This window comes from Aquarana catesbeiana, linkage group LG08 (genome assembly GCF_042186555.1).
Source record: "Aquarana catesbeiana isolate 2022-GZ linkage group LG08, ASM4218655v1, whole genome shotgun sequence".
Classification (NCBI taxonomy): Eukaryota; Metazoa; Chordata; class Amphibia; order Anura; family Ranidae; genus Aquarana; species Aquarana catesbeiana.
Window position 1 is genome coordinate 283,188,157 of NC_133331.1, and position 11,069 is coordinate 283,199,225.

The following is an 11,069-nucleotide window of genomic DNA, read 5'->3' on the forward strand; positions in this document are numbered from 1 at the left end:
TTGCTTTGTGCACTGGTGTGCAGTCATGTTGGAACAAGAAGGGGCCATCCCCAAACTGTTCCCACAAAGTTGGGAGCATGGAATTGTCCAAAATGTCTTGGTATGCTGACGCCTATAGAGTTCCCTTCACTAGATTCAACAACCCCACACCATAATCCCCCCTCCACCAAATTATTTAGACCAGTGCACAAAGCAACGTCCATAAAGATATTTATGAGCGAGTTTGGTGTGGAGGAACTTGACTGTCCTGTCCTGCACAGAGTCCTGATCTCATCCCGATAGAACACCTTTGGGATGAATTAGAGCGGAGACTGCGAGCCGGGCCTTCTCGTTCAACATCAGCGCCTGACCTCACAAATGCGCTTCTGGAAGAATGGTCAATCATTCCCATAGACACACTCCTAAACCTTGTGGACGGCCTTCCCAGAAGAGTTGAAGCTGTTATAGCTGCAAAAGGTGAACCAACTCAATAATGAACACTACGGACTAAGACTGGGATGCCATTAAAATTCATGTGTGTGTAAAGACAGGCGTCCCAATACTTTTGGTAATATAGTGTACCTGGGCTTCCAGGGGAGCTTAGCAAATGTTAACTAAATATCGCTTGCCCAGATATGAACCCACTAAAGTCATCGGGAACCGAATGTTGAAAAACCGTTCTGCCCATTTCCTAGGCCAGTATTTTTCAACCTTTTTCCAGTCAAGGCACAAATTGTGCACAATCTTGGGGAACACCAGTCTGAGGGCTCGCTCATACCAAGAAGAACATGCTTTTTTTTTTTTTTTTTTTTTTTTGTGCATTCCTGCCTGTCACATTTTTTAAATGGGCTGCTCTATGCAAATGAAACGTGCAAAAAAAGGTACCGGCATGATCTTTAAAATCACACAGCGCCAAAATGCATAGTACTGTAGTACCATGCATTTTAGCAGGCATGAACATACGCACATTTGCTAGATATTTGTGGTGTCATTAGGAATTAATGGTACCTATGCTCAATTGCAAAAAAAAAAAAAAAAATCACCCTTCTACCACAACCTCCCCCCAAATTCCCACTCCAAGCAAAAAAGCGCCCCTCACCACCCCCAGCACCCAAATCCCTCCTCCCAGCACAACTTCCCTCCAATTTCCCAATCCTAGCGCAACCCCCCCCCCTCCCAACCCCCCAAATCCCCCTCCTAGCACAAAGCTCCCCACCCCCAACTTCCAACCCCCCCCCCCCATCTCTTAGCACAACCCCCCTGCTCACAAATCTCCACTCCTAGCACAACATCTCCCTAAATCCCACACCTGATACAAAGTGCCCCCCCCCGCTCCTAAATCCCCCCTCGCACAAATTCTCCCCCAGCAACCCCCCCCCCCTCCAAAAAAAAAAAACACCTCCTAGCACAAACCCCTCCTCATAGAACTCCCCTCCCAAACGCCCACTCCGAGCACAAACTTCCTGCTCCCAAATCCCTACTCCTAACACAAAGCGCCTGCCTCACCCCAAATCCCCCCTCTTAGTTCACCCACACAAATCCCCCCTCTTAGTTCACCCACACAAATCCCCCCTCTTAGTTCAACCACACAAATCCCCCCTCTTAGTTCAACCACACAAATCCCCGCTCCTAGCACAAATTCCCTCACAGTAAGCCCCCTAAAACCCACCTCCTAGCCCCCCCCCATCCCCACTGCTAATAAAAACTGCCCGGGTCAGCGAGTGCCCATGGTGAAGATGGGAAACTGCACCCCTCTGTTCCCCTGTTGGGATAGAGAAGGGGACAAGGCCAATAGTGGCAAGTGCCAAAATGTTTGTCTTGTTTGTGGCATGCAATGAAACAGTACCAGTGAGAAAGGTTAAATTCATTAGGGGCTAACATACATATAGGACACAGAAGACACTTCTAGTGCTGACAATAATTTATTGAAATATCAAAGGTAAACTATACACTCACAAAATCAAATAAAAAGCCAGAATATAATGCAGTGAGTCTCAATGTGTCAGCTCAAGACAGACCCCACAGAGATAAGCATGATGACATCATGGGACCTCAGTTTCGCTCCCATACGCGTTACGTCCAAACTCAGGACTTTGAGGCCTTTTATCTGATTTTGTGAGTGTATATTTGACCTTTTTGATATTCCAATAAATTATTCAGTGAGCACTAGAAATGCATTCTCTGTCCTATATGTACCTGTGTGATGTGATGTGCCGAGGAGGATTGTTGGAGGATATAAAGAGGAACACAGTCCATGGAGTTGCACCCATTTATGGATAAAGCGTTATTGACTTTTTTATGTATCTTTAGAGATCAGATGTGGAGGTGAGCAGATCTACGTATCACTGGGTAGAGTGTTTTTTGGGGTTTGTCTTCTTGTGCATTTGGTGGATCAGTGGGGGTGTTATCATAGAAGGCTGTGGAGCTGATGGTTGTGGGTGTTCTTCTATCTATTTGATGGCACTTCACTAAGGATTTACTGATTTATTTATTATTTTTTTTTAATGTACACTATTTCTTTTTTGTACATTTAATCACATAATGTATTATATGTGCTCACTTGGTTATATTGGAAGTGTAATATAAAAAAAAAAAAAAAAAACAGCAATATATAGTGTTTTTAGGTAGCACTTCACTGTTTCCTATTATTTCAGACTCAATTAACCTCTTGGTCTTTTTTTTGCTCTTCTGACATTGAGTCTGAAATAATAGGAAACAGTGAAGTGCTACCTAAAAACACTATATATTGCTGTTTTTTTTTTTTTTTTTTTTTATATTACACTTCCAATATAACCAAGTGAACACATATAATACATTATGTGATTAAATGTACAAAAAAGAAATAGTGTACATTAAAAAAAATAAAAATAAATCAGTAAATCCTTAGTGAAGTGCCATCAAATAGATAGAAGAACACCCACAACCATCAGCTCCACAGCCTTCTATGATAATACCCCCACTGATCCACCAAATGCACAAGAAGACAAACCCCAAAAAACACTCTACCCAGTGATACGTAGATCTGCTCACCTCCACATTTGAACTCAAAAATACTTAGCCTGGAGCACTTCCAGGTTCAGAACTAGAATACATAGGAACATAGAAGAGATGATGTCCAAATCACTTGTGAAAGGAAGCAGCCAGTAGAAAAAATGTTAACAAAAGCCCGGTGGCTATAGTAGTGACCAGGAGTTTGTATGAATGGTAGTGATGAAGTAATTGTTTCATCTGGGGAAGCAACCCCATTGCACCCTTACAAACTTACAAGCAATCTTGGCTCCTCTTCTTCTCCAGGCTGCTTACTACAGGGACACATGTGCGTGCTTGCTCATGAACTAAGTGTGTCTATGGAGCTGTGCTCCGTAGACACGCGCAGCACAGCTTGGCCCCACCTCTACTTCTTCCTTACAGCATTTGGTTGACAGCAGCATGAGCCATTGGCTTTTTCTATTGCCCAAGTCACTGTGTAAAAAGGAAGAGATGAGAGAAGAGATTCAGCTGTGCACAGTGCTTGATCAATTGAGAACTCAGTTAAGTATTTAGAAGGGGGGAGGTGGGGGGTTGGGGATAGCAAATATTTGTTATACCCCAATGCAGGGAATGCATTAAGGTTAAAAAAAAAAAAAACATTTTGGCTTTAGAACCACTTTGAAGCCCAACTCTGGGAAACTTGAAAATTCTCCCTTTAAGGGAGAACACTTTAAGGGTTAACTGCTTGTTTAGGTCTAGGGAGTATAGACAAAATTATGTACTTATCCAATCCTTTGCTCCACTAGACCAGTACCCTCAAGGTTTTCTCCTCCATGCTCCTGCAGCCTAAAGGACATCATCAAAACTAGGGCTTTTTTTCTTAGAGAATAGGTGCAGGAATTCCCCCCTTTTGAGTCAATCCTTGTCTCAACACCCTACCCACCTCCGAGCACTGTTTCTTGGTTCCACCCCCTACCCACCTCCGAGCACCGTCTCTTGGTTCCACCCCCTACTCATCTCCAAAAAACAGTCTCTTGGTTCCACCCCCTACCCACCTCTGAGCACCATCTCTTGGTTCCACCCCCTACCCACCTCCGAGCACAGTCTCTTGGTTTCACCCCCTACCCACCTCCGAGCACCATCTCTTGATTCCACCCCCTTCCCACCTCAGAGCCTCATCTTTTGGTTCCACCCCCTCCCCACCTCCGAGCACCATCTCTTTGTTCCACCCCCTACCCCCCAGAAATATTAGATCCTCCCAGCAACAATACCCCCCAAGCAAAAATAGATTCACTCCTACAAAATAGACCCCCACCAGCAACAATAGACCCCCCCCCCCATCAGCCAGCATCAATAGACCCCCCAGCAGCCAACAACAATAGACCCCTCCTTCAACAGTAGATCTCTCCTAGCAACAATTGACCTCTCCAGTAGGGATGAGCTTCGAGTTCGAGTCAAACTCATGTTCGACTCGAACATCGGCTTTAAAAGTCTATGGGAGAAATCAAAAGTGCTAATTTTAAAGGCTTATATGCAAGTTATTGTCATAAAAAGTGTTTGGGGACCTGAGTCCTGCCCCAGGGGACATGGATCAATGCAAAAAAAAGTTTTAAAAACTGCATTTTTCTCGGGAGCAGTGATTTTAATAATGCTTAAAGTGAAACAATAAAAGTGTAATATCTCTTTAAATTTCATACCTGAGGGGTGTCTATACTATGCCTGTAAAGGGGCGCATGTTTCCCGTGTTTAGAACAGTCTGACAGCAAAATGACATTTCAAAGGAAAAAAAGTCATTCAAACTACTCGCGGCTATTAATGACTTGCCGGTCCGACAATACACATAAAGGTTCATTGATAAAAACGGCATGGGAATTCCCCACAGGGGAACCCCGAACCAAAATTAAAAAAAAATAAATGATGTGGGGGTCCCCCTAAATGCCATACCAGGCCCTTCAGGTCTGGTATGGATATTAAGGGGAACCCCGGCCAAAATAAAAAAAAAAATGGCGTGGGGTCCCCCTCAAAATCTATACCAGATCCTTCAGATCTGGTATGGATTTCAATGGGAACCCCGCGCCAAAATAAAAAAAAAAAATGGCGTGGGGTCCCCCCAAAAATCCATACCAGACCCTTACCTGAGCACACAACCTGGCAGGCTGCAGGAAAAGAGGGACCATACCAGGCCACATGCCCTCAACATTGAGAGGGTGCTTTGGGGTAGCCCCCCAAAACACCTTGTCCCCATGTTGATGAGGACAAGGGCCTCATCCCCACAACCCTGGCCGGTGGTTGTGGGGGTCTGTGGGCGGGGGGCTTATCGGAATCTGGAAGCCCCCTTTAACAAGGGGACCCCCAGATCCCGGCCCTCCCCCTGTGTGAAATGGTAAGGGGTACCCCTACCATTTCACTAAAAAAGTGTCAAAAATGTTAAAAATGATAAGAGACAGTTTTTGACAATTCCTTTTTTAAATGCTTCTTCTTTCTTCTATCTTCTTTCTTCTATCTTCTATCTTCCTTCGGTTTCTTCCTCCATCTTCTTCTTCTTCTGGTTCTTCCGGTTCTTCTGGTTCTTCCTCCGGTGTTCTCGTCCGGCATCTTCCTCCGCGGCGGCGTCTTCTTCCCTTCTTTTCCGGGCCGCTCCGCATCCATGATGGCATGGAGGGAGGCTCCCGCTATGTGATGCTTCTCTCTTCATCTTCTTCTCTTCATCTTCTTCTCTTCATCTTCTTTTCGGGCCGCTCCGCATCCATGACCGCATGAGGCCCCGTGATATTCTCCTGGTCCTCCACCCACCCACAGTGTCCCCCTGTGCCTCCCACCCACCCACAGTGTCCCTCTGTGTCCTCCACCCACAATGTCCCCCTGTGTCCTCCACCCTTGGTGTCCCCCCCCCAAAGGCTGCCCTGAGAGACACTATGCTGAGTCTGGAGGATCCCATCGCTCTGCTGTGTGCCCTGTGTTTTGGTTTGTGTCCTGCTATTTGCCCTACTGTGTGCCCTGTGGCCTGTGATGTGCCCCATGCCCTGTGACGTGCCCTGCTGTGTACCCCCCAGATGTGCCATACTGTGTGCCACATGCCCTGTGTTGTGTCCTTTGCCCTGCTATGTGCCCCATGCCCTGCTGTGTACCGCCTGATGCAACCTACTGTGTGCCCTGTGATGTGCTCTACTGTGTGCCCCATGATGTGCTGTGTACTCCTTGATGTGCCCTACTGTGTGGCCTATGTCCTGTGATGTGCCCTGCTGTGTACCGCCTAATGTGCTCTGTGATCCATGATGTGACCTACTGTGTGCCCCATGCCCTGTGCCCTGCTGTGTACTCCCTGATGTGCCCGTGCTTTCTGTGTACCCCCTGATGTACCCTGCTGTGTGCCCCATGCCCTGTGATGTGCCCTGCTGTGTTACGCCAAATGTGCCGTTTCCAATGATGTGCCCTGGGATGTGCCCCGTGCTCTGCTGTGTCCCTTACTATGAGCCACATACCCTGTGATGTGCCACATGCCCTGCTGTGTACCTCCTGATGTGCCCCGCTGTGTACCCCCTGATGTTCCTTGTGCCCCCTGTGATGCACCATGCTGTGCTCAATGTGCCCTGCTGTGTACAGGATAATAAACCCTGCTGTTTTCCCCCGTGATGTGCCCTGCTGTGTGCCCCATGCCCTGTTGTGTACCCCCTGATGTGCCCTACTGTGTGTCCTGTGATGTGCCCCATGCCCTGTGATGGTCTCAGTGCCCTGCTGTGTACCCCCTAATGTGCCCTACTGCGTGTCCTTTGATGTGCCCCATGCCCTGTGATGTTCTCAGTGCCCTGCTGTGTACCCCCTGATGTGCCCTTTGCCCCATGATGTGCCTTCCTGTGTGCCCTTTGATGTGCCCTACTGTGTGCCCCATGCCCTGTGTTGTTCCCTGCTGTGTACCCCTTGATGTGCCATGTACCCCATGATGTGCCCTGCTGTGCTCCCCATGCCTTGTGATGTGCCTGTGCCCTGCTGTGTGCCTTATTGTGTGCCCCCATGATTTATGTAGGTGGGGCTTTGTGTAGGTGTGGCTTGCATGTGGGTGGGGACACAGGGGTTCCCCATGATCTTCTATTGCCTGGGGGCCCCATGAGTTGTCAGTTCACCCCTGGTCAGGGTGATGTCCAGTGTTAGTTTTCCATCTCATCTGAACAGAGCACTTTCTTCAACATGTTTGCTGTGTCCCCCACATGGCTTCTCGCAAACAGGACTTCTTATGGCTTTCTTTCAACAATGGCTTTCTTCTTCCCACTCTTCCATAAAGGTCAGATTTGTGGAGCGCACACCTAATAGTTGTCCTGTGGACAGATTCTCCCACCTGAGCTGTGGATCTCTGCAGCTCCTCTAGAATTACCATGGGCTTCTTGGCTGCTTCCCTGAATGCTCTCCTTGCCCGGCCTGTCAGTTTAGGTGGACGGCCATGTCTTGGTAGGTTTGCAGTTGTGCCATACACTTTCTATTTTCGGATGATGGAGTGAACAGTGCTCTGTGGGATGTGCCAATTTGTGTTGATCTATTGCATAAAATCCTAAAAAATACATTTATGTTTTTGGTTGCAACAAGACAAAATGTGGAAAATTTCAAGGGATATGAACACTTTTTTAAGGCACTGTATAACCAAAAACCCTTCTTTTTAGTTCAATGCTGTCAAGGTTTTATTACTGTGTGTGCCCCTTGCTGGGGAGATTCACATTTTATTTGTCATGGTGACCCTTTAAAAAAATTCAAAATCTTATGACTGCCACCAAGACAAGAGGTGAAATGCTGCAATGGGGGACACTAGTTCCCTTGATAACTATCAGAGAGGGGATTTCTCCTCACTCTGGAGAGATTTCCTTTCATCTCTTGTTATGGCTATAGATATAGTTTTAATATTTTCTCATGAATAGGCACAGGTGAGCCTGCTCCCCTCAATCTGAGTAAAGCAAATCTCAAAGGGAACACAGCCAACAACAACCAGCCTATGGAAAGTCTCAATATGTGTGCTAGAGGTTCTGTGTTCTATATGTCCATATCCCCAATTTCACATATGTTACACCAAAAAAAATTGTCATGGGAATTTTTAGGATATATAGAAAATGACTCCACAAAAACAATTACATAAAGCCACTAAATTTATTGTACATAAAATTTTAAACTGCATATACATGTCCATTGTAAGGTTCTCGCATATTATTTCATCCAATTATCCACATGAGGACTCAACACGTTTTAAATGATCTTCCTCAGGAGCACAAGAAGAAGCCTTAAATTTCAGCAGTTTTTTTTTTGTTTTTTTAATTTACATTTGGTTACAGTGGAGAAAGGTTTGCTCCTATTGCAGATTTTTTTGCTTTCTGTAGCCGCACTGGGGAGTTTTTTTTTCTCCTTATTTCCTGTTGTGTCACCAGGACGGAAAGTGAGGGAAATCTCTCCACTATGGACACAGACAGTAGTAGGCACTTTTTAGTAAAGTAGTTAGACATTTTCATAGGGTCAGCTGTAGCACCATTGTAAGGTTTGCGTATTATTTCATCCAATAATCCGCATGTGAACTCAACACGTTTCAAATGGTTTTCCTCAGGAGCACGTGTGACTAAATATCACTATCATGTAGCACCATGTCCATTTTAAGGTTCACAGATGATTTCATCTAGTAAGTCACATGTGGGCTCAACACGTTTCAAATGATCTTCCTCAGGAGAACATGTGAATCAATATTACTATCATGTAGCATAAGGCTCAAAATTTCAAGTCCTGAGCTACTAGCCAGGCCTCAAGGGTTACTCGCCACCCCACCCCCTACCCTGCCCCACCCCTAATTATGTCCCTAAACACGCCCTAATAATTTATCTCATGAAATGACACTTAAATGTTTTATGCAGAATTAAGTTACAAAAATAAATATTAACAGCAACTTTATCAGTGGCTCTCAGCACAACCTCACCATTACCCACCAATGCAGGCTCATCAGTGCCCATCATTGTAACTTCACTGTACCCATCATTGCAGCCTCATTGTGCTCACAATTGCAACCTCACTGTGCCCACCATTGCAGCCTCACTGTGCCCACCATTGCAGCTTCACTGTGCCCACCATTGCAGCCTCACTGTGCCCATCATTGCAGCCTCACTGTGCCCACCATTGCAGCCTCACTGTGCCCACCATTGCAGCCTCACTGTGCCCACCATTGCAGCCTCACGGTGCCCATCATTGCAGCCTCGCTGTGCCCATCATTGCAGCCTCGCTGTTCCCACAATTACAACCATTGCAGCCTCGCCGTGCCCACCATTGCAACCTTGCTGCGCCCACAATTGCAACCTCACTGTGCCCACCATTGCAGCCTCACTGTGCCCACCATTGCAGCCTCACTGTGCCCACCATTGCAGCCTCGCTGTGCCCATAATTGCAACCATTGCAGCCTCACTGTGCCCATCATTGCAACCTCGCTGTGCCCGCCATTGCAGCCTTGCTGTGCCCACAATTGCAACCTCACTGTGCCCACCATTGCTGCCTCACTGTGCCCACCATTGCAGCCTCACTGTGCCCACCATTGCAGCCTTGCTGTGCCCATCATTGCAGCCTCACTGTGGCCACCATTGCAATCTTGCTGTGCCCGCCACTGCAGCCTTGCTGTGCCCATCATTGCAGCCTCACTGTGGCCACCATTGCAACCTTGCTGTGCCCACCATTGCAGCCTTGCTGTGTCCGCCACTGCAGCCTCACTGTGAAGATCATTTCAGCCTCGCTGTGCCCATCATTGCAATCATTACAGCCTTACTGTGCCCATCATTGCAGCCTCACTGTGCCCATCATTGCAGCCTCGTCCATTGTAAGGCCCCTTTCACAGGAGTGCCTCTGTTTGAGGGACTTTGCTTGCTCAGCGGGGTATCGCTCTGCTGATCCTTGCTGAGCAGGCGGATGACAGGTCAGTCTCCACTCACTATGCAGAGTGGAGACGGACAGAGTTACGCTCTACTCTATGGTGAAATTGGATAAAAATTAACCACCTGTCTGTTTTCATCCGATCCGATCCCATCTAATCTAAATAAGACCATAATCCATCTGGATTTGGCAGACAGGATCGGATAGCAGCGAGTGTCAGTGGACATGTCACTACTGACATTTGCCGCTCCATAGGAGTGAATAGATGGTCCGTTCATGTCTTTCTGAAAAACTGAGAGGCAGACCTGATCGGACAGCCCGTGTGAAAGGGCCCTAAGATTCACACATTATTTCATCCAATAATCCATATGTGGGCTCAACATGTTTCAAAAGATCTTCCTCAGGAATACATGTGAATGAATATCACTATCATGTAGCATCATGTCCATTGTAAGGTGCACACATTATTTTATCCAATAATCCATATGTGGGAACAACATGTTTAAAATGACCTTCCTCAGGAGCACATGTGAAAGAATAATACTATCATGTAGCACCATGTCCATTGTAAGGTCCATTCATTATTTCATCCAATAATCCATATGTTGGCTCAACATGTTTCAAATGATCTTTCTCAGGAGCGCATGTGAAAGAATAATACTATTATGGTGCACCATGTCCACTGTAAGGTCCATTCATTATTTCATCCAATAATCCATATGTTGGTTCAACATGTTTCAAATAATCTTTCTCAGGAGCTCATATGAAAGAATAATACTATTATTGAGTACCATGTCCATTGTAAGGTTCACACATTATTTTATTCAATAATCCAGCTGTAGGTTCAACATGTTTTGAGTGATCTTCCTCAGGAGGACATGTGAATGAATATCATTATCATGTAGCACCATGTCCATTGTAAGGTTCACACATTGTGGTTGATTTACTAAAACTGGAGAGTGCAAAATATGGTGCAGCTTTGCATGGTAGCCAATCAGCTTCTAGCTTTGGCTTGTTCAAATAAGCCTTGACAAAAAAAAAAAAAAAATGCACAACTGCACCAGATTTTGCTCTCTCCAATTTTAATAAATCAACCTCCCACTATTTCTTTCAATAATCCACTCAAGTGGACTCAAAGTGTTTTGAATGATCTTCCTCAGAAGCACATGTGAATGAATATGTCTATTGTGGAACCCAATCTGTTTAAAACAAAGGCTATACAGAGTTTGCTGGAACCGAAT